This window comes from Falco peregrinus, unplaced genomic scaffold (genome assembly GCF_023634155.1).
Source record: "Falco peregrinus isolate bFalPer1 unplaced genomic scaffold, bFalPer1.pri scaffold_123, whole genome shotgun sequence".
Lineage (NCBI taxonomy): Eukaryota > Metazoa > Chordata > Aves > Falconiformes > Falconidae > Falco > Falco peregrinus.
The window spans coordinates 9040-31290 of NW_026599573.1; the positions used below are offsets into that span (position 1 = coordinate 9040).

The window sequence follows — 22251 nt, forward strand, 5'->3', positions numbered from 1 at the left end:
CGCCGGCACCAGGCGCTCCCTGCCGCGGCCGAGCGCCGGGCCGCCACATCCCCCCCGACCGGGCCGCTGCCCGCCGGCCCCCGGCCGCCCTTCAGCCCGAGCGCGCCGCCGCACGTCCCGGCCCGAAAGTCTCCCGGGCTACCGGCGAAGGCTCCGCACCTCCACGGCCGCTCCAGCGCGCCGCGCGGGCCGGCAGTGAACCCGCCTTTCCCGGGCCGGATGCGTCCTCTGCCCCTACGCACGAGGCCGGAAGCCCCGCCCCTAGGGGGGGGTCAAAGCCGCTTCTGCGCATGCGCCGCCCTCCGTCGGCCAGCAAGGCTTCTGCGCATGCGCCAAAGCGGGATTGCGTCATCGGCCCAGACGCACGGGGCCGGAAGCCCCGCCCCTGAGGGTCAAAGCCGCTTCTGCGCATGCGCTGACCTTACCTGGCCAGAAAGCCCTTCTGCGCATGCGCCAAAGCGGGATTGCGTCATCGGCCCGGACGCACGGGGCCGGAAGCCCCGCCCCTGAGGGTCAAAGCCGCTTCTGCGCATGCGCTGACCTTACTTGGCCAGAAAGCCCTTCTGCGCATGCGCCAAAGCGGGATTGCGTCATCGGCCCGCGACGTGCCCGGAGGCCACGCCCCCTTCGGCGTCATGCCGCGTCTGCGCATGCGCTGCCCTTACTCCGCCGGGGGGGGGCGCGGTGCTGCCACCTGGCGAAAAAATTTGGGTACTGCAGCCCGTCCAGCTAACGGACTGCACAGTTTATTATAGAGGCACGGCATCAAGAAGGGAACTCTGCCCACGGCCCGTTAGGAAGTTGCCTGGCTTCCCATCTCGGTGGATGAAGTTCCGGCAGCGAACATTCTCGATTCAACTAGTCTAGCGAAAAAGAAAAAAAGAAAAAAAAAAAAAATCACTCCAGAGACCAGGCTTACGCTTTTTTTCCCCCCCTTATGAAAACACTACCAACAGTGCCTGAACGAGAAAAGAGGTCACGAAAGTTTTTATTGTAAAATGGAAGGGCACGAAAGAGAACAGAATTCGACAGACGAGACGTAAACCTCTGCAGCTCTTTCCCCGTGCCTATCGGACATCGGTTTCCAAAAGCTTTCTCGGGTGAGCGCCTTTTGTCTTTGAGCAGTGCAACAGACGCTTTGCAAACAGCACAAGTCTGCTTTTGAACCATCGTTTCAGACTTTGCAATCACTTGAGATGGGGCGCTTTGTACTTAAGAGAAACAAAACCCGCTCTGAGTCTTCCCTTTAACGATACAGGCCTATTCCCCTTTCCCTTAGAGAAACAACCTACTCGCTTCTGAGCTCTCGAGGAATCTTAACACTCCCAACACACTGCGCCGTCAAGATGAACAAAGCAGTTTCCTACCACGTTGCCAGCGAGCGATAGGACCGTCTCGAGACGAAGTTTCCTCGGACAAAAACCCGAGAGATCTTCAAGACTCGGTCCAAACGGCTCCGTCCCCGTTCAATCGCAGTCCCCTTCGGCTCCACACCGCTGCCTTGTGGGAACGCCCCCTAGAAAAAAAGAAACGCTTCCATCAGGGTAACAAGCAGAATACAGCTCTAGCCTTGAGGACGGCTGGCACGCACACGGCCTGTATCGCCGCGGTCCCCTGAGCCGCAGCTCAGCGCGCGCCGACAGCGGTGACGGAGGACGCGCTGAAGGCGAAAAGCCGAAAGCCAACCCCCCGAAGCCCAGAACCGTGCTCAGGCACCCAGGAGTTAAGCCTAAAACCGGTTGAAAGAGCTGCCTCCTACCTGTTCCCCCGCCACCTCTCCCCCTCCGAGGTCAGCACCTTTCCTCGCGATCCCTTTTCGCAAACAAAAGACGGACGCCTGCGGTCTCAGCTCGGTACCGAAGCACCACGACGCGCTTGCCGGCGGCGTGCTCTCTCACAAGGCTGACAGCTTCTCTGCACGCAACAGCCGAGGCCCTGTGAAAGGGGAGGAAGGCAAACACCGATCACGTCTCGCCGGGGTCAGGAGGGAGTCGGGGTGCGCCGCAGTCAGAGCCCAACGCCTTCCCCAGAGGAATTACCGGGGCACAACAAGAGGCAGGAGCGATCGGCAGACAGGCAGGTAACACGCACGGCAGCGATACCCACGGCAGACTGGCAGGACGCTTCCAGCCGCTTCACCCCGCCGCTTTGTTTCGAATTTCGTTACAAGGCAGTCCGATTCTTAAGGCTCACTCTGCTTTGAAGAGCTGCTGGAGAAAGGCTAACACGTGGCATCGGCGTTACCGTCGGAATTCCGGCGTAAAAATCACGGCAAAGCCGTGCCTTGTCAAGCGGCTTCCCAAGCAGGCTCTGGAGCCTTTCCACGAGACGGGCAAAGCCGGAGTCCCGCGGGAACCCTGTGCCAGCTCCGTCAGTACGGCCGAGCTCTCCGACAAAGCGCACCGCCGTACGGAAACGTAAAGCGGGTTTATACCTCGGGCTCCTTTACAGCCTCGGAAAACAATACTGCCCGGCCGGACGCGCTGCTTTAAGCGCCTAGCAGGCCCGGCTGCGTTACCACGAGGGACCGACAGTTCCTCCCCGGCCGTTGCCCGAGCCGCAGCGCAGCACTCGGAAGCGGCGGGCACACGGAGCCTCGCGGGCCCTCGGCGGCTACAAAAGGGATCCCTCCGTAGTCAGCACTCCGACTCGCAAGCACGAGGCACGCCTGGCGAAGTAACATCTCGAGCGACCTTCGGTTCCGCTCCCCTTGACTTGTCGACGGACGCTTCCGGACGAACCTAGGGACAAAGGGAAAACAAAAGGCCCCCGTTTCGCTGGGAAGCAAACCAAAAGGCCTCTTCCCCTCGGCTGCTCCGGCCCCGGAGCTGACTGTCACGACACAAGACCAGCCAGACACCTGAGCTGCCGCTGCCTCCCAGCCCTCCCCGGCAGTTAAAAGGCTTGCGGAGAAAGCAGCAGTCGGGGGCGACGGCTGGGGATTCCGCTGCCGGCTGCCTTTTCTTGCTCTGGCCCGCTCGCAGGGGCGGGAAGAGGCTCCTGAGCCACACACACACACACACACCCCCCCCGGCCGCGACAGCGTTACCGCAGGCCCCGAGGCAGCCTCTCTGCGGCCCGCGGGAGCCGGCAGCCCCAGCCGGCTGCCACGGCTCAGGCCAGCGGCTGGGGGAAAGACAAAGCCCCGCGCAGAGCTGCGGCGGCTGCCCGGGCAGCCCGGAGGCGGCGGCGGGTGGGCGGCGGGGCGGCGCGGGCCGACCCCTCTCTCCCGGGCGCCGCCGCCACAAGCGAGCACCGGGGCCGCCCCGCCGCCGCTCCTCGCCGAGGTAGCGGCGCGGCTCCGAGAAAAAAAAAAAAAAAAAAAACCAAAACAAAACACCACCCACCCAGAAAAGGGCAGCCCCGTGAGGAGCCCGCTGACCACCGTCCCTGCCGGGGAGACGAGAACCGGCGGCAGCCCCGCCGGTGCCGGGCCGGGCCGCCCGCCTGCCTCAGCCCGCCCGCCGCCGGCACCAGGCGCTCCCTGCCGCGGCCGAGCGCCGGGCCGCCACATCCCCCCCGACCGGGCCGCTGCCCGCCGGCCCCCGGCCGCCCTTCAGCCCGAGCGCGCCGCCGCACGTCCCGGCCCGAAAGTCTCCCGGGCTACCGGCGAAGGCTCCGCACCTCCACGGCCGCTCCAGCGCGCCGCGCGGGCCGGCAGTGAACCCGCCTTTCCCGGGCCGGATGCGTCCTCTGCCCCTACGCACGAGGCCGGAAGCCCCGCCCCTAGGGGGGGGTCAAAGCCGCTTCTGCGCATGCGCCGCCCTCCGTCGGCCAGCAAGGCTTCTGCGCATGCGCCAAAGCGGGATTGCGTCATCGGCCCAGACGCACGGGGCCGGAAGCCCCGCCCCTGAGGGTCAAAGCCGCTTCTGCGCATGCGCTGACCTTACCTGGCCAGAAAGCCCTTCTGCGCATGCGCCAAAGCGGGATTGCGTCATCGGCCCGGACGCACGGGGCCGGAAGCCCCGCCCCTGAGGGTCAAAGCCGCTTCTGCGCATGCGCTGACCTTACTTGGCCAGAAAGCCCTTCTGCGCATGCGCCAAAGCGGGATTGCGTCATCGGCCCGCGACGTGCCCGGAGGCCACGCCCCCTTCGGCGTCATGCCGCGTCTGCGCATGCGCTGCCCTTACTCCGCCGGGGGGGGGCGCGGTGCTGCCACCTGGCGAAAAAATTTGGGTACTGCAGCCCGTCCAGCTAACGGACTGCACAGTTTATTATAGAGGCACGGCATCAAGAAGGGAACTCTGCCCACGGCCCGTTAGGAAGTTGCCTGGCTTCCCATCTCGGTGGATGAAGTTCCGGCAGCGAACATTCTCGATTCAACTAGTCTAGCGAAAAAGAAAAAAAGAAAAAAAAAAAAAATCACTCCAGAGACCAGGCTTACGCTTTTTTTCCCCCCCTTATGAAAACACTACCAACAGTGCCTGAACGAGAAAAGAGGTCACGAAAGTTTTTATTGTAAAATGGAAGGGCACGAAAGAGAACAGAATTCGACAGACGAGACGTAAACCTCTGCAGCTCTTTCCCCGTGCCTATCGGACATCGGTTTCCAAAAGCTTTCTCGGGTGAGCGCCTTTTGTCTTTGAGCAGTGCAACAGACGCTTTGCAAACAGCACAAGTCTGCTTTTGAACCATCGTTTCAGACTTTGCAATCACTTGAGATGGGGCGCTTTGTACTTAAGAGAAACAAAACCCGCTCTGAGTCTTCCCTTTAACGATACAGGCCTATTCCCCTTTCCCTTAGAGAAACAACCTACTCGCTTCTGAGCTCTCGAGGAATCTTAACACTCCCAACACACTGCGCCGTCAAGATGAACAAAGCAGTTTCCTACCACGTTGCCAGCGAGCGATAGGACCGTCTCGAGACGAAGTTTCCTCGGACAAAAACCCGAGAGATCTTCAAGACTCGGTCCAAACGGCTCCGTCCCCGTTCAATCGCAGTCCCCTTCGGCTCCACACCGCTGCCTTGTGGGAACGCCCCCTAGAAAAAAAGAAACGCTTCCATCAGGGTAACAAGCAGAATACAGCTCTAGCCTTGAGGACGGCTGGCACGCACACGGCCTGTATCGCCGCGGTCCCCTGAGCCGCAGCTCAGCGCGCGCCGACAGCGGTGACGGAGGACGCGCTGAAGGCGAAAAGCCGAAAGCCAACCCCCCGAAGCCCAGAACCGTGCTCAGGCACCCAGGAGTTAAGCCTAAAACCGGTTGAAAGAGCTGCCTCCTACCTGTTCCCCCGCCACCTCTCCCCCTCCGAGGTCAGCACCTTTCCTCGCGATCCCTTTTCGCAAACAAAAGACGGACGCCTGCGGTCTCAGCTCGGTACCGAAGCACCACGATGCGCTTGCCGGCGGCGTGCTCTCTCACAAGGCTGACAGCTTCTCTGCACGCAACAGCCGAGGCCCTGTGAAAGGGGAGGAAGGCAAACACCGATCACGTCTCGCCGGGGTCAGGAGGGAGTCGGGGTGCGCCGCAGTCAGAGCCCAACGCCTTCCCCAGAGGAATTACCGGGGCACAACAAGAGGCAGGAGCGATCGGCAGACAGGCAGGTAACACGCACGGCAGCGATACCCACGGCAGACTGGCAGGACGCTTCCAGCCGCTTCACCCCGCCGCTTTGTTTCGAATTTCGTTACAAGGCAGTCCGATTCTTAAGGCTCACTCTGCTTTGAAGAGCTGCTGGAGAAAGGCTAACACGTGGCATCGGCGTTACCGTCGGAATTCCGGCGTAAAAATCACGGCAAAGCCGTGCCTTGTCAAGCGGCTTCCCAAGCAGGCTCTGGAGCCTTTCCACGAGACGGGCAAAGCCGGAGTCCCGCGGGAACCCTGTGCCAGCTCCGTCAGTACGGCCGAGCTCTCCGACAAAGCGCACCGCCGTACGGAAACGTCAAGCGGGTTTATACCTCGGGCTCCTTTACAGCCTCGGAAAACAATACTGCCCGGCCGGACGCGCTGCTTTAAGCGCCTAGCAGGCCCGGCTGCGTTACCACGAGGGACCGACAGTTCCTCCCCGGCCGTTGCCCGAGCCGCAGCGCAGCACTCGGAAGCGGCGGGCACACGGAGCCTCGCGGGCCCTCGGCGGCTACAAAAGGGATCCCTCCGTAGTCAGCACTCCGACTCGCAAGCACGAGGCACGCCTGGCGAAGTAACATCTCGAGCGACCTTCGGTTCCGCTCCCCTTGACTTGTCGACGGACGCTTCCGGACGAACCTAGGGACAAAGGGAAAACAAAAGACCCCCGTTTCGCTGGGAAGCAAACCAAAAGGCCTCTTCCCCTCGGCTGCTCCGGCCCCGGAGCTGACTGTCACGACACAAGACCAGCCAGACACCTGAGCTGCCGCTGCCTCCCAGCCCTCCCCGGCAGTTAAAAGGCTTGCGGAGAAAGCAGCAGTCGGGGGCGACGGCTGGGGATTCCGCTGCCGGCTGCCTTTTCTTGCTCTGGCCCGCTCGCAGGGGCGGGAAGAGGCTCCTGAGCTACACACACACACACACACACCCCCCGGCCGCGACAGCGTTACCGCAGGCCCCGAGGCAGCCTCTCTGCGGCCCGCGGGAGCCGGCAGCCCCAGCCGGCTGCCACGGCTCAGGCCAGCGGCTGGGGGAAAGACAAAGCCCCGCGCAGAGCTGCGGCGGCTGCCCGGGCAGCCCGGAGGCGGCGGCGGGTGGGCGGCGGGGCGGCGCGGGCCGACCCCTCTCTCCCGGGCGCCGCCGCCACAAGCGAGCACCGGGGCCGCCCCGCCGCCGCTCCTCGCCGAGGTAGCGGCGCGGCTCCGAGAAAAAAAAAAAAAAAAAAAACCAAAACAAAACACCACCCACCCAGAAAAGGGCAGCCCCGTGAGGAGCCCGCTGACCACCGTCCCTGCCGGGGAGACGAGAACCGGCGGCAGCCCCGCCGGTGCCGGGCCGGGCCGCCCGCCTGCCTCAGCCCGCCCGCCGCCGGCACCAGGCGCTCCCTGCCGCGGCCGAGCGCCGGGCCGCCACATCCCCCCCGACCGGGCCGCTGCCCGCCGGCCCCCGGCCGCCCTTCAGCCCGAGCGCGCCGCCGCACGTCCCGGCCCGAAAGTCTCCCGGGCTACCGGCGAAGGCTCCGCACCTCCACGGCCGCTCCAGCGCGCCGCGCGGGCCGGCAGTGAACCCGCCTTTCCCGGGCCGGATGCGTCCTCTGCCCCTACGCACGAGGCCGGAAGCCCCGCCCCTGAGGGTCAAAGCCGCTTCTGCGCATGCGCTGACCTTACTTGGCCAGAAAGCCCTTCTGCGCATGCGCCAAAGCGGGATTGCGTCATCGGCCCGGACGCACGGGGCCGGAAGCCCCGCCCCTGAGGGTCAAAGCCGCTTCTGCGCATGCGCTGACCTTACTTGGCCAGAAAGCCCTTCTGCGCATGCGCCAAAGCGGGATTGCGTCATCGGCCCGGACGCACGGGGCCGGAAGCCCCGCCCCTGAGGGTCAAAGCCGCTTCTGCGCATGCGCTGACCTTACTTGGCCAGAAAGCCCTTCTGCGCATGCGCCAAAGCGGGATTGCGTCATCGGCCCGCGACGTGCCCGGAGGCCACGCCCCCTTCGGCGTCATGCCGCGTCTGCGCATGCGCTGCCCTTACTCCGCCGGGGGGGGCGCGGTGCTGCCTCCTGGCGAAAAAATTTGGGTACTGCAGCCCGTCCAGCTAACGGACTGCACAGTTTATTATAGAGGCACGGCATCAAGAAGGGAACTCTGCCCACGGCCCGTTAGGAAGTTGCCTGGCTTCCCATCTCGGTGGATGAAGTTCCGGCAGCGAACATTCTCGATTCGACTAGTCTAGAAAAAAGAAAAAAAAAAAAAAAATAATAATCACTCCAGAGACCAGGCTTACGCTTTTTTTCCCCCCCTTATGAAAACACTACCAACAGTGCCTGAACGAGAAAAGAGGTCACGAAAGTTTTTATTGTAAAATGGAAGGGCACGAAAGAGAACAGAATTCGACAGACGAGACGTAAACCTCTGCAGCTCTTTCCCCGTGCCTATCGGACATCGGTTTCCAAAAGCTTTCTCGGGTGAGCGCCTTTTGTCTTTGAGCAGTGCAACAGACGCTTTGCAAACAGCACAAGTCTGCTTTTGAACCATCGTTTCAGACTTTGCAATCACTTGAGATGGGGCGCTTTGTACTTAAGAGAAACAAAACCCGCTCTGAGTCTTCCCTTTAACGATACAGGCCTATTCCCCTTTCCCTTAGAGAAACAACCTACTCGCTTCTGAGCTCTCGAGGAATCTTAACACTCCCAACACACTGCGCCGTCAAGATCAACAAAGCAGTTTCCTACCACGTTGCCAGCGAGCGATAGGACCGTCTCGAGACGAAGTTTCCTCGGACAAAAACCAGAGAGATCTATCTTCAAGACTCGGTCCAAACGGGCTCCGTCCCCGTTCCATCGCAGTCCCCTTCGGCTCCACACCACTGCCTTGTGGGAACGCCCCCTAGAAAAAAAGAAACGCTTTCATCAGGGTAACAAGCAGAATACAGCTCTAGCCTTGAGGACGGCTGGCACGCACACGGCCTGTATCGCCGCAGTCCCCTCCCCGAGCCGCAGCTCAGCGCGCGCCGACAGCGGTGACGGAGGACGCGCTGAAGGCGAAAAGCCGAAAGCCAACCCCCCGAAGCCCAGAACCGTGCTCAGGAACCCAGGAGTTAAGCCGAAAACCGGTTGAAAGAGCTGCCTCCTACCTGTTCCCCCCGCCACCTCTCCCCCTCCGAGGTCAGCACCTTTCCTCGCGATCCCTTTTCGCAAACAAAAGACGGACGCCTGCGGTCTCAGCTCGGTACCGAAGCACCACGACGCGCTTGCCGGCGGCGTGCTCCCTCACAAGGCTGACAGCTTCTCTGCACGCAACAGCCGAGGCCCTGTGAAAGGGGAGGAAGGCAAACACCGATCACGTCTCGCCGGGGTCAGGAGGGAGTCGGGGTGCGCCGCAGTCAGAGCCCAGCGCCTTCCCCAGAGGAATTACCGGGGCACAACAAGAGGCAGGAGCGATCGGCAGACAGGCAGGTAACACGCACGGCAGCGATACCCACGGCAGACTGGCAGGACGCTTCCAGCCGCTTCACCCCGCCGCTTTGTTTCGAATTTCGTTACAAGGCAGTCCGATTCTTAAGGCTCACTCTGCTTTGAAGAGCTGCTGGAGAAAGGCTAACACGTGGCATCGGCGTTACCGTCGGAATTCCGGCGTAAAAATCACGGCAAAGCCGTGCCTTGTCAAGCGGCTTCCCAAGCAGGCTCTGGAGCCTTTCCACGAGACGGGCAAAGCCGGAGTCCCGCGGGAACCCTGTGCCAGCTCCGTCAGTACGGCCGAGCCCTCCGACAAAGCGCACCGCCGTACGGAAACGTCAAGCGGGTTTATACCTCGGGCTCCTTTACAGCCTCGGAAAACAACACTGCCCGGCCGGACGCGCTGCTTGAAGCGCCTAGCAGGCCCGGCTGCGTTACCACCAGGGACCGACAGTTCCTCCCCGGCCGTTGCCCGAGCCGCAGCGCAGCACTCGGAAGCGGCGGGCACACGGAGCCTCGCGGGCCCTCGGCGGCTACAAAAGGGATCCCTCCGTAGTCAGCAGTCCGACTCGCAAGCACGAGGCACGCCTGGCGAAGTAACATCTCGAGCGACCTTCGGTTCCGCTCCCCTTGACTTGTCGACGGACGCTTCCGGACGAACCTAGGGACAAAGGGAAAACAAAAGACCCCCGTTTCGCTGGGAAGCAAACCAAAAGGCCTCTTCCCCTCGGCTGCTCCGGCCCCGGAGCTGACTGTCACGACACAAGACCAGCCAGACACCTGAGCTGCCGCTGCCTCCCAGCCCTCCCCGGCAGTTAAAAGGCTTGCGGAGAAAGCAGCAGTCGGGGGCGACGGCTGGGGATTCCGCTGCCGGCTGCCTTTTCTTGCTCTGGCCCGCTCGCAGGGGCGGGAAGAGGCTCCTGAGCTACACACACACACACACACACCCCCCGGCCGCGACAGCGTTACCGCAGGCCCCGAGGCAGCCTCTCTGCGGCCCGCGGGAGCCGGCAGCCCCAGCCGGCTGCCACGGCTCAGGCCAGCGGCTGGGGGAAAGACAAAGCCCCGCGCAGAGCTGCGGCGGCTGCCCGGGCAGCCCGGAGGCGGCGGCGGGTGGGCGGCGGGGCGGCGCGGGCCGACCCCTCTCTCCCGGGCGCCGCCGCCACAAGCGAGCACCGGGGCCGCCCCGCCGCCGCTCCTCGCCGAGGTAGCGGCGCGGCTCCGAGAAAAAAAAAAAAAAAAAAACCAAAACAAAACACCACCCACCCAGAAAAGGGCAGCCCCGTGAGGAGCCCGCTGACCACCGTCCCTGCCGGGGAGACGAGAACCGGCGGCAGCCCCGCCGGTGCCGGGCCGGGCCGCCCGCCTGCCTCAGCCCGCCCGCCGCCGGCACCAGGCGCTCCCTGCCGCGGCCGAGCGCCGGGCCGCCACATCCCCCCCGACCGGGCCGCTGCCCGCCGGCCCCCGGCCGCCCTTCAGCCCGAGCGCGCCGCCGCACGTCCCGGCCCGAAAGTCTCCCGGGCTACCGGCGAAGGCTCCGCACCTCCACGGCCGCTCCAGCGCGCCGCGCGGGCCGGCAGTGAACCCGCCTTTCCCGGGCCGGATGCGTCCTCTGCCCCTACGCACGAGGCCGGAAGCCCCGCCCCTGAGGGTCAAAGCCGCTTCTGCGCATGCGCCGCCCTCCGTCGGCCAGCAAGGCTTCTGCGCATGCGCCAAAGCGGGATTTGCGTCATCGGCCCAGACGCACGGGGCCGGAAGCCCCGCCCCTGAGGGTCAAAGCCGCTTCTGCGCATGCGCTGACCTTACTTGGCCAGAAAGCCCTTCTGCGCATGCGCCAAAGCGGGGATTGCGTCATCGGCCCCGGACGCACGGGGCCGGAAGCCCCGCCCCTGAGGGTCAAAGCCGCTTCTGCGCATGCGCTGACCTTACTTGGCCAGAAAGCCCTTCTGCGCATGCGCCAAAGCGGGATTGCGTCATCGGCCCGGACGCACGGGGCCGGAAGCCCGCCCCCTGAGGGTCAAAGCCGCTTCTGCGCATGCGCTGACCTTACTTGGCCAGAAAGCCCTTCTGCGCATGCGCCAAAGCGGGATTGCGTCATCGGCCCGGACGCACGGGGCCGGAAGCCCCCGCCCCTTGAGGGTCAAAGCCGCTTCTGCGCATGCGCTGACCTTACTTGGCCAGAAAGCCCTTCTGCGCATGCGCCAAAGCGGGATTGCGTCATCGGCCCGCGACGTGCCCGGAGGGTCACGCCCCCTTCGGCGTCATGCCGCGTCTGCGCATGCGCTGCCCTTACTCCGCCGGGGGGGGCGCGGTGCTGCCTCCTGGCGAAAAAATTTGGGTACTGCAGCCCGTCCAGCTAACGGACTGCACAGTTTATTATAGAGGCACGGCATCAAGAAGGGAACTCTGCCCACGGCCCGTTAGGAAGTTGCCTGGCTTCCCATCTCGGTGGATGAAGTTCCGGCAGCGAACATTCTCGATTCGACTAGTCTAGAAAAAAGAAAAAAAAAAAAAAAATAATAATCACTCGAGAGACCAGGCTTACGCTTTTTTTCCCCCCTTATAAAAACACTAGCAACAGTGCCTGAACGGGAAAAGGGGTCACGAAAGTTTTTCTTGTAAAATGGAAGGGTTGTAAAATGGAAGGGCACGAAAGAGAACAGAATTCGACAGACGAGACGTAAACCTCTGCAGCTCTTTCCCCCGTGCCTATCGGACATCGGTTTCCAAAAGCTTTCTCGGGTGAGCGCCTTTTGTCTTTGAGCAGTGCAACAGGACGCTTTGCAAACAGCACAAGTCTGCTTTTGAACCATCGTTTCAGACTTTGCAATCACTTGAGATGGGGCGCTTTGTACTTAAGAGAAACAAACCCGCTCTGAGTCCTCTCCCTTTAACGATACAGGCCTATTCCCCTTTCCCTTAGAGAAACAACCTACTCGCTTCTGAGCTCTCGAGGAATCTTAACACTCCCAACACACTGCGCCGTCAAGATCAACAAAGCAGTTTCCTACCACGTTGCCAGCGAGCGATAGGACCGTCTCGAGACGAAGTTTCCTCGGACAAAAACCAGAGAGATCTATCTTCAAGACTCGGTCCAAACGGGCTCCGTCACCGTTCCATCGCAGTCCCCTTCGGCTCCACACCACTGCCTTGTGGGAACGCCCCCTAGAAAAAAAGAAACGCTTTCATCAGGGTAACAAGCAGAATACAGCTCTAGCCTTGAGGACGGCTGGCACGCACACGGCCTGTATCGCCGCGGTCCCCTCCCCGAGCCGCAGCTCAGCGCGCGCCGACAGCGGTGACGGAGGAGGCGCTGAAGGCGAAAAGCCGAAAGCCAACCCCCCGAAGCCCAGAACCGTGCTCAGGAACCCAGGAGTTAAGCCGAAAACCCGGTTGAAAGAGCTGCCTCCTACCTGCTCCCCCGCCACCTCTCCCCCTCCGAGGTCAGCACCTTTCCTCGCGATCCCTTTTCGCAAACAAAAAGACGGACGCCTGCGGTCTCAGCTCGGTACCGAAGCACCACGATGCGCTTGCCGGCGGCGTGCTCCCTCACAAGGCTGACAGCTTCTCTGCACGCAACAGCCGAGGCCCTGTGAAAGGGGAGGAAGGCAAACACCGATCACGTCTCGCCGGGGTCAGGAGGGAGTCGGGGTGCGCCGCAGTCAGAGCCCAGCGCCTTCCCCAGAGGAATTACCGGGGCACAACAAGAGGCAGGAGCGATCGGCAGACAGGCAGGTAACACGCACGGCAGCGATACCCACGGCAGACTGGCAGGAACGCTTTCCAGCCGCTTCACCCCGCCGCTTTGTTTCGAATTTCGTTAAAAGGCAGTCCGATTCTTAAGGCTCACTCTGCTTTGAAGAGCTGCTGGAGAAAGGCTAACACGTGGCATCGGCGTTACCGTCGGAATTCCGGCGTAAAAATCACGGCAAAGCCGTGCCTTGTCAAGCGGCTTCCCAAGCAGGCTCTGGAGCCTTTCCACGAGACGGGCAAAGCGGAGTCCCGCGGGAACCCTGTGCCAGCCTCCGTCAGTACGGCCGAGCCCTCCGACAAAGCGCACCGCCGTACGGAAACGTCAAGCGGGTTTATACCTCGGGCTCCTTTACAGCCTCGGAAAACAACACTGCCCGGCCGGACGCGCTGCTTGAAGCGCCTAGCAGGCCCGGCTGCGTTACCACCAGGGACCGACAGTTCCTCCCCCGGCCGTTGCCCGAGCCGCAGCGCAGCACTCGGAAGCGGCGGGCACACGGAGCCTCGCGGGCCCTCGGCGGCTACAAAAGGGATCCCTCCGTAGTCAGCAGTCCGACTCGCAAGCACGAGGCACGCGTGGCGAGGTAACATCTCGAGCGACCTTCGGTTCCGCTCCCCTTGACTTGTCGACGGACGCTTCCGGACGAACCTAGGGACAAAGGGAAAACAAAAGGCCCCGGTTTCGCGGGGAAGCAAACCAAAAGGCCTCTTCCCCTCGGCTGCTCCGGCCCCGGAGCTGACTGTCACGACACAAGACCAGCCAGACACCTGAGCTGCTGCTGCCTCCCAGCCCTCCCCGGCAGTTAAAAGGCTTGCGGAGAAAGCAGCAGTCGGGGGCGACGGCTGGGGATTCCGCTGCCGGCTGCCTTTTCTTGCTCTGGCCCGCTCGCAAGGGGCGGGAAGAGGCTCCTGAGCCACACACACACACACCCCCCCGGACAGCGTTACCGCAGCCCCCGGGGCAGCCTCTCTGCGGCCCGCGGGGGCCGGCAGCCCCAGCCGGCTGCCACGGGCTCAGGCCAGCGGCTGGGGGAAAGACAAAGCCCCGCGCAGGGCTGCGGCGGCTGCCCGGGCAGCCCGGAGGCGGCGGCGGGTGGGAGGCGGGGCGGCGCGGGCCGACCCCTCTCCCGGACGCCGCCGCCGCCACAAGCGAGCACCGGGGCCGCCCCGCCGCCGCTCCTCGCCGAGGTAGCGGCGCGGCTCCGAGAGAAAAAAAAAAAAAAAAAAACCAAACAAAAACCCACCCACCCAGAAAAGGGCAGCCCCCGTGAGGAGCCCGCTGGCCACCGTCCCTGCCGGGGAGACGAGAACCGGCGGCGGCCCCGCCGGTCCCGGGCCGGGCCGCCCGCCTGCCTCAGCCCGCCCGCCGCCGGCACCAGGCGCTCCCTGCCGCGGCCGAGCGCCGGGCCGCCACATCCCCCCCCGACCGGGCCGCTGCCCGCCGGCCCCCCGGCCGCCCTTCAGCCCGAGCGCGCCGCCGCACGTCCCGGCCCGAAAGTCTTCCGGGGCTCCCGGCGAAGGCTCCGCACCTCCACGGCCGCTCCAGCGCGCCGCGCGGGCCGGCAGTGAACCCGCCTTTCCCGGGCCGGATGCGTCCTCTGCCCCTACGCACGAGGCCGGAAGCCCCGCCCCTAGGGGGTCAAAGCCGCTTCTGCGCATGCGCCGCCCTCGGTCGGCAGCAAGGCTTCTGCGCATGCGCCAAAGCGGGATTGCGTCATCTGCCCGTACGCCCCGAGGCCGGAAGCCCCGCCCCCTTCGGCGTCAAGCCGCGTCTGCGCATGCGCTGCCTTAGTTTGCCAGAAAGCCCTTCTGCGCATGCGTCGAGGCGTGTTGCGTCATCGGGCTGCGACGAGGCCGGAAGCCCCGCCCCCTTCGGCGTCAAGCCGCGTCTGCGCATGCGCTGCCCTTACTTTGCCAGAAACCCCTTCTGCGCATGCGCCGAAGCCGGATTACGTCATCGGCCCGCGACGTGCCCGGAGGCCACGCCCCCTTCGGCGTCAAGCCGCGTCTGCGCATGCGCTGCCCTTACTCCGCCTGGGGGGGGCGCGGTGCTGCCACCTGGCGAAAAAAATTTGGGTACTGCAGCCCCGTCCAGCTAACGGACTGCACAGTTTATTATAGAGGCACGGCATCAAGAAGGGAACTCTGCCCACGGCCCGTTAGGAAGTTGCCTGGCTTCCCATCCGGTGGATGAAGTTCCGGCAGCGAACATTCTCGATTCGACTAGTCTAGAGAAAAAGAAAAAAAAAAATAAAAAATAATAATCACTCCAGAGACCAGGCATACGCTTTTTTTTCCCCCTTATAAAAACACTAGCAACAGTGCCTGAACGGGAAAAGGGGTCACGAAAGTTTTTCTTGTAAAATGGAAGGGCACGAAAGAGAACAGAATTCGACAGACGAGACGTAAACCTCTGCAGCTCTTTCCCCGTGCCTATCGGACATCGGTTTCCAAAAGCTTTCTCGGGTGAGCGCCTTTTGTCTTTGAGCAGTGCAAACAGACGCTTTGCAAACAGCACAAGTCTGCTTTTGAACCATCGTTTCAGACTTTGCAATCACTTGAGATGGGGCGCTTTGTACTTAAGAGAAACAAAACCCGCTCTGAGTCTTCCCTTTAACGATACAGGCCTATTCCCCTTTCCCTTAGAGAAACAACCTACTCGCTTCTGAGCTCTCGAGGAATCTTAACACTCCCAACACACTGCGCCGTCAAGATCAACAAAGCAGTTTCCTACCACGTTGCCAGCGAGCGATAGGACCGTCTCGAGACGAAGTTTCCTCGGACAAAAACCAGAGAGATCTATCTTCAAGACTCGGTCCAAACGGGCTCCGTCACCGTTCCATCGCAGTCCCCTTCGGCTCCACACCACTGCCTTGTGGGAACGCCCCCTAGAAAAAAAGAAACGCTTTCATCAGGGTAACAAGCAGAATACAGCTCTAGCCTTGAGGACGGCTGGCACGCACGACGGCCTGTATCGCCGCGGTCCCCTCCCCGAGCCGCAGCTCAGCGCGCGCCGACAGCGGTGACGGAGGAGGCGCTGAAGGCGAAAAGCCGAAAGCCAACCCCCCGAAGCCCAGAACCGTGCTCAGGAACCCAGGAGTTAAGCCGAAAACCGGTTGAAAGAGCTGCCTCCTACCTGCTCCCCCCCGCCACCTCTCCCCCTCCGAGGTCAGCACCTTTCCTCGCGATCCCTTTTCGCAAACAAAAGACGGACGCCTGCGGTCTCAGCTCGGTACCGAAGCACCACGATGCGCTTGCCGGCGGCGTGCTCCCTCACAAGGCTGACAGCTTCTCTGCACGCAACAGCCGAGGCCCCTGTGAAAGGGGAGGAAGGCAAACACCGATCACGTCTCGCCGGGGTCAGGAGGGAGTCGGGGTGCGCCGCAGTCAGAGCCCAGCGCCTTCCCCCAGAGGAATTACCGGGGCACAACAAGAGGCAGGAGCGATCGGCAGACAGGCAGGTAACACGCACGGCAGCGATACCCACGGCAGACTGGCAGGACGCTTCCAGCCGCTTCACCCCGCCGCTTTGTTTCGAATTTCGTTAAAAGGCAGTCCGATTCTTAAGGCTCACTCTGCTTTGAAGAGCTGCTGGAGAAAGGCTAACACGTGGCATCGGCGTTACCGTCGGAATTCCGGCGTAAAAATCACGGCAAAGCCGTGCCTTGTCAAGCGGCTTCCCAAGCAGGCTCTGGAGCCTTTCCACGAGACGGGCAAAGCCGGAGTCCCGCGGGAACCCTGTGCCAGCTCCGTCAGTACGGCCGAGCCCTCCGACAAAGCGCACCGCCGTACGGAAACGTCAAGCGGGTTTATACCTCGGGCTCCTTTACAGCCTCGGAAAACAACACTGCCCGGCCGGGACGCGCTGCTTGAAGCGCCTAGCAGGCCCGGCTGCGTTACCACCAGGGACCGACAGTTTCCTCCCCCGGCCGTTGCCCGAGCCGCAGCGCAGCACTCGGAAGCGGCGGGCACACGGAGCCTCGCGGGCCCTCGGCGGCTACAAAAGGGATCCCTCCGTAGTCAGCAGTCCGACTCGCAAGCACGAGGCACGCGTGGCGAGGTAACATCTCGAGCGACCTTCGGTTCCGCTCCCCTTGACTTGTCGACGGACGCTTCCGGACGAACCTAGGGACAAAGGGAAAACAAAAGGCCCCGGTTTCGCGGGGAAGCAAACCAAAAGGCCTCTTCCCCTCGGCTGCTCCGGCCCCGGAGCTGACTGTCACGACACAAGACCAGCCAGACACCTGAGCTGCTGCTGCCTCCCAGCCCTCCCCGGCAGTTAAAAGGCTTGCGGAGAAAGCAGCAGTCGGGGGCGACGGCTGGGGGATTCCGCTGCCGGCTGCCTTTTCTTGCTCTGGCCCGCTCGCAGGGGCGGGAAGAGGCTCCTGAGCCACACACACACACACCCCCCCGGGACAGCGTTACCGCAGCCCCCGGGGCAGCCTCTCTGCGGCCCGCGGGGGCCGGCAGCCCCAGCCGGCTGCCACGGCTCAGGCCAGCGGCTGGGGGAAAGACAAAGCCCCGCGCAGGGCTGCGGGCGGCTGCCCGGGCAGCCCGGAGGCGGCGGCGGGTGGGCGGCGGGGCGGCGGCGGGCCGACCCCTCTCCCGGACGCCGCCGCCGCCACAAGCGAGCACCGGGGCCGCCCCGCCGCCGCTCCTCGCCGAGGTAGCGGCGCGGCTCCGAGAGAAAAAAAAAAAAAAAAACCAAACAAAAAACCCACCCACCCAGAAAGGGCAGCCCCGTGAGGAGCCCGCTGGCCACCGTCCCCTGCCGGGGAGACGAGAACCGGCGGCGGCCCCGCCGGTCCCGGGCCGGGCCGCCCGCCTGCCTCAGCCCGCCCGCCGCCGGCACCAGGCGCTCCCTGCCGCGGCCGAGCGCCGGGCCGCCACATCCCCCCCGACCGGGCCGCTGCCCGCCGGCCCCCCGGCCGCCCTTCAGCCCGAGCGCGCCGCCGCACGTCCCGGCCCGAAAGTCTTCCGGGGCTCCCGGCGAAGGCTCCGCACCTCCACGGCCGCTCCAGCGCGCCGCGCGGGCCGGCAGTGAACCCGCCTTTCCCGGGCCGGATGCGTCCTCTGCCCCTACGCACGAGGCCGGAAGCCCCGCCCCTAGGGGGTCAAAGCCGCTTCTGCGCATGCGCCGCCCTCGGTCGGCCAGCAAGGCTTCTGCGCATGCGCCAAAGCGGGATTGCGTCATCTGCCCGTACGCCCGAGGCCGGAAGCCCCGCCCCCTTCGGCGTCAAGCCGCGTCTGCGCATGCGCTGCCCTTAGTTTGCCAGAAAGCCCTTCTGCGCATGCGTCGAGGCGTGTTGCGTCATCGGGCTGCGACGAGGCCGGAAGCCCCGCCCCCTTCGGCGTCAAGCCGCGTCTGGCGCATGCGCTGCCCTTACTTTGCCAGAAACCCCTTCTGCGCATGCGCCGAAGCCGGATTACGTCATCGGCCCGCGACGTGCCCCGAGGCCACGCCCCCTTCGGCGTCAAGCCGCGTCTGCGCATGCGCTGCCCTTACTCCCGCCTGGGGGGGGCGCGGTGCTGCCACCTGGCGAAAAAATTTGGGTACTGCAGCCCGTCCAGCTAACGGACTGCACAGTTTATTATAGAGGCACGGCATCAAGAAGGGAACTCTGCCCACGGCCCGTTAGGAAGTTGCCTGGCTTCCCATCCCGGTGGATGAAGTTCCGGCAGCGAACATTCTCGATTCGACTAGTCTAGAGAAAAAGAAAAAAAAATAAAAAATAATAATCACTCCAGAGACCAGGCATACGCTTTTTTTTTCCCCCTTATAAAAACACTAGCAACAGTGCCTGAACGGGAAAAGGGGTCACGAAAGTTTTTTCTTGTAAAATGGAAGGGCACGAAAGAGAACAGAATTCGACAGACGAGACGTAAACCTCTGCAGCTCTTTCCCCCGTGCCTATCGGACATCGGTTTCCAAAAGCTTTCTCGGGTGAGCGCCTTTTGTCTTTGAGCAGTGCAACAGACGCTTTGCAAACAGCACAAGTCTGCTTTTGAACCATCGTTTCAGACTTTGCAATCACTTGAGATGGGGCGCTTTGTACTTAAGAGAAACAAAACCCGCTCTGAGTCTTCCCTTTAACGATACAGGGCCTATTCCCCTTTCCCTTAGAGAAACAACCTACTCGCTTCTGAGCTCTCGAGGAATCTTAACACTCCCAACACCACTGCGCCGTCAAGATCAACAAAGCAGTTTCCTACCACGTTGCCAGCGAGCGATAGGACCGTCTCGAGACGAAGTTTCCTCGGACAAAAACCAGAGAGATCTATCTTCAAGACTCGGTCCAAACGGGCTCCGTCACCGTTCCATCGCAGTCCCCTTCGGCTCCACACCACTGCCTTGTGGGAACGCCCCCTAGAAAAAAAGAAACGCTTTCATCAGGGTAACAAGCAGAATACAGCTCTAGCCTTGAGGACGGCTGGCACGCACACGGCCTGTATCGCCGCGGTCCCCTCCCCGAGCCGCAGCTCAGCGCGCGCCGACAGCGGTGACGGAGGAGGCGCTGAAGGCGAAAAGCCGAAAGCCAACCCCCCGAAGCCCAGAACCGTGCTCAGGAACCCAGGAGTTAAGCCGAAAACCGGTTGAAAGAGCTGCCTCCTACCTGCTCCCCCGCCACCTCTCCCCCTCCGAGGTCAGCACCTTTCCTCGCGATCCCTTTTCGCAAACAAAAGACGGACGCCTGCGGTCTCAGCTCGGTACCGAAGCACCACGATGCGCTTGCCGGCGGCGTGCTCCCTCACAAGGCTGACAGCTTCTCTGCACGCAACAGCCGAGGCCCTGTGAAAGGGGAGGAAGGCAAACACCGATCACGTCTCGCCGGGGTCAGGAGGGAGTCGGGGTGCGCCGCAGTCAGAGCCCAGCGCCTTCCCCAGAGGAATTACCGGGGCACAACAAGAGGCAGGAGCGATCGGCAGACAGGCAGGTAACACGCACGGCAGCGATACCCACGGCAGACTGGCAGGACGCTTCCAGCCGCTTCACCCCGCCGCTTTGTTTCGAATTTCGTTAAAAGGCAGTCCGATTCTTAAGGCTCACTCTGCTTTGAAGAGCTGCTGGAGAAAGGCTAACACGTGGCATCGGCGTTACCGTCGGAATTCCGGCGTAAAAATCACGGCAAAGCCGTGCCTTGTCAAGCGGCTTCCCAAGCAGGCTCTGGAGCCTTTCCACGAGACGGGCAAAGCCGGAGTCCCGCGGGGAACCCTGTGCCAGCTCCGTCAGTACGGCCGAGCCCTCCGACAAAGCGCACCGCCGTACCGGAAACGTCAAGCGGGTTTATACCTCGGGCTCCTTTACAGCCTCGGAAAACAACACTGCCCGGCCGGACGCGCTGCTTGAAGCGCCTAGCAGGCCCGGCTGCGTTACCACCAGGGACCGACAGTTCCTCCCCGGCCGTTGCCCGAGCCGCAGCGCAGCACTCGGAAGCGGCGGGCACACGGAGCCTCGCGGGCCCTCGGCGGCTACAAAAGGGATCCCTCCGTAGTCAGCAGTCCGACTCGCAAGCACGAGGCACGCGTGGCGAGGTAACATCTCGAGCGACCTTCGGTTCCGCTCCCCTTGACTTGTCGACGGACGCTTCCGGACGAACCTAGGGACAAAGGGAAAACAAAAGGCCCCCGGTTTCGCGGGGGAAGCAAACCAAAAGGCCTCTTCCCCTCGGCTGCTCCGGCCCCGGAGCTGACTGTCACGACACAAGACCAGCCAGACACCTGAGCTGCTGCTGCCTCCCAGCCCTCCCCGGCAGTTAAAAGGCTTGCGGAGAAAGCAGCAGTCGGGGGCGACGGCTGGGGATTCCGCTGCCCGGCTGCCTTTTCTTGCTCTGGCCCGCTCGCAGGGGCGGGAAGAGGCTCCTGAGCCACACACACACACACCCCCCCCGGGACAGCGTTACCGCAGCCCCCGGGGCAGCCTCTCTGCGGCCCGCGGGGGCCGGCAGCCCCAGCCGGCTGCCACGGCTCAGGCCAGCGGCTGGGGGAAAGACAAAGCCCCGCGCAGGGCTGCGGCGGCTGCCCGGGCAGCCCGGAGGCGGCGGCGGGTGGGCGGCGGGGCGGCGCGGGCCGACCCCTCTCCCGGACGCCGCCGCCGCCACAAGCGAGCACCGGGGCCGCCCCGCCGCCGCTCCTCGCCGAGGTAGCGGCGCGGCTCCGAGAGAAAAAAAAAAAAAAAAAACCAAACAAAAACCCACCCACCCAGAAAAGGGCAGCCCCGTGAGGAGCCCGCTGGCCACCGTCCCTGCCGGGGAGACGAGAACCGGCGGCGGCCCCGCCGGTCCCGGGCCGGGCCGCCCGCCTGCCTCAGCCCGCCCGCCGCCGGCACCAGGCGCTCCCTGCCGCGGCCGAGCGCCGGGCCGCCACATCCCCCCCGACCGGGCCGCTGCCCGCCGGCCCCCCGGCCGCCCTTCAGCCCGAGCGCGCCGCCGCACGTCCCGGCCCGAAAGTCTTCCGGGGCTCCCGGCGAAGGCTCCGCACCTCCACGGCCGCTCCAGCGCGCCGCGCGGGCCGGCAGTGAACCCGCCTTTCCCGGGCCGGATGCGTCCTCTGCCCCTACGCACGAGGCCGGAAGCCCCGCCCCTAGGGGGTCAAAGCCGCTTCTGCGCATGCGCCGCCCCTCGGTCGGCCAGCAAGGCTTCTGCGCATGCGCCAAAGCGGGATTGCGTCATCTGCCCGTACGCCCGAGGCCGGAAGCCCCGCCCCCTTCGGCGTCAAGCCGCGTCTGCGCATGCGCTGCCCTTAGTTTGCCAGAAAGCCCTTCTGCGCATGCGTCGAGGCGTGTTGCGTCATCGGGCTGCGACGAGGCCGGAAGCCCCGCCCCCTTCGGCGTCAAGCCGCGTCTGCGCATGCGCTGCCCTTACTTTGCCAGAAACCCCTTCTGCGCATGCGCCGAAGCCGGATTACGTCATCGGCCCGCGACGTGCCCGGAGGCCACGCCCCCTTCGGCGTCAAGCCGCGTCTGCGCATGCGCTGCCCTTACTCCGCCTGGGGGGGGCGCGGTGCTGCCACCTGGCGAAAAAAATTTGGGTACTGCAGCCCGTCCAGCTAACGGACTGCACAGTTTATTATAGAGGCACGGCATCAAGAAGGGAACTCTGCCCACGGCCCGTTAGGAAGTTTGCCTGGCTTCCCATCCCGGTGGATGAAGTTCCGGCAGCGAACATTCTCGATTCGACTAGGTCTAGAGAAAAAGAAAAAAAAAATAAAAAATAATAATCACTCCAGAGACCAGGCATACGCCTTTTTTTTCCCCCTTATAAAAACACTAGCAACAGTGCCTGAACGGGAAAAGGGGTCACGAAAGTTTTTCTTGTAAAATGGAAGGGCACGAAAGAGAACAGAATTCGACAGACGAGACGTAAACCTCTGCAGCTCTTTCCCCGTGCCTATCGGACATCGGTTTCCAAAAGCTTTCTCGGGTGAGCGCCTTTTGTCTTTGAGCAGTGCAACAGACGCTTTGCAAACAGCACAAGTCTGCTTTTGAAC

At 63.5% G+C, this 22251-nt stretch overlaps 2 long non-coding RNA genes across 3 annotated transcripts; both read right to left on the reverse strand.

The window, feature by feature from the left end:
- Window positions 1-215: 215 nt before the first annotated feature.
- LOC129783270 (uncharacterized) lies at window positions 216-3004 on the reverse strand. 2 transcript variants are annotated; one of them, XR_008745209.1, is made up of 4 exons: window positions 2040-3004; window positions 1760-1935; window positions 1368-1516; window positions 216-863 (listed from the first exon to the last, which is right to left on the reverse strand). It is a non-coding gene; the product is annotated as an uncharacterized LOC129783270 (long non-coding RNA). The 2 variants fall into 2 exon arrangements; XR_008745208.1 differs by having other exon boundaries at window positions 1368-1935.
- A 676-nt stretch (window positions 3005-3680) lies between these two features.
- On the reverse strand, window positions 3681-5498 carry LOC129783271 (uncharacterized). The gene is made up of 3 exons (XR_008745210.1): window positions 5225-5498; window positions 4833-4981; window positions 3681-4328 (listed from the first exon to the last, which is right to left on the reverse strand). It is a non-coding gene; the product is annotated as an uncharacterized LOC129783271 (long non-coding RNA).
- Between the last annotated feature and the right edge of the window lie 16753 nt (window positions 5499-22251).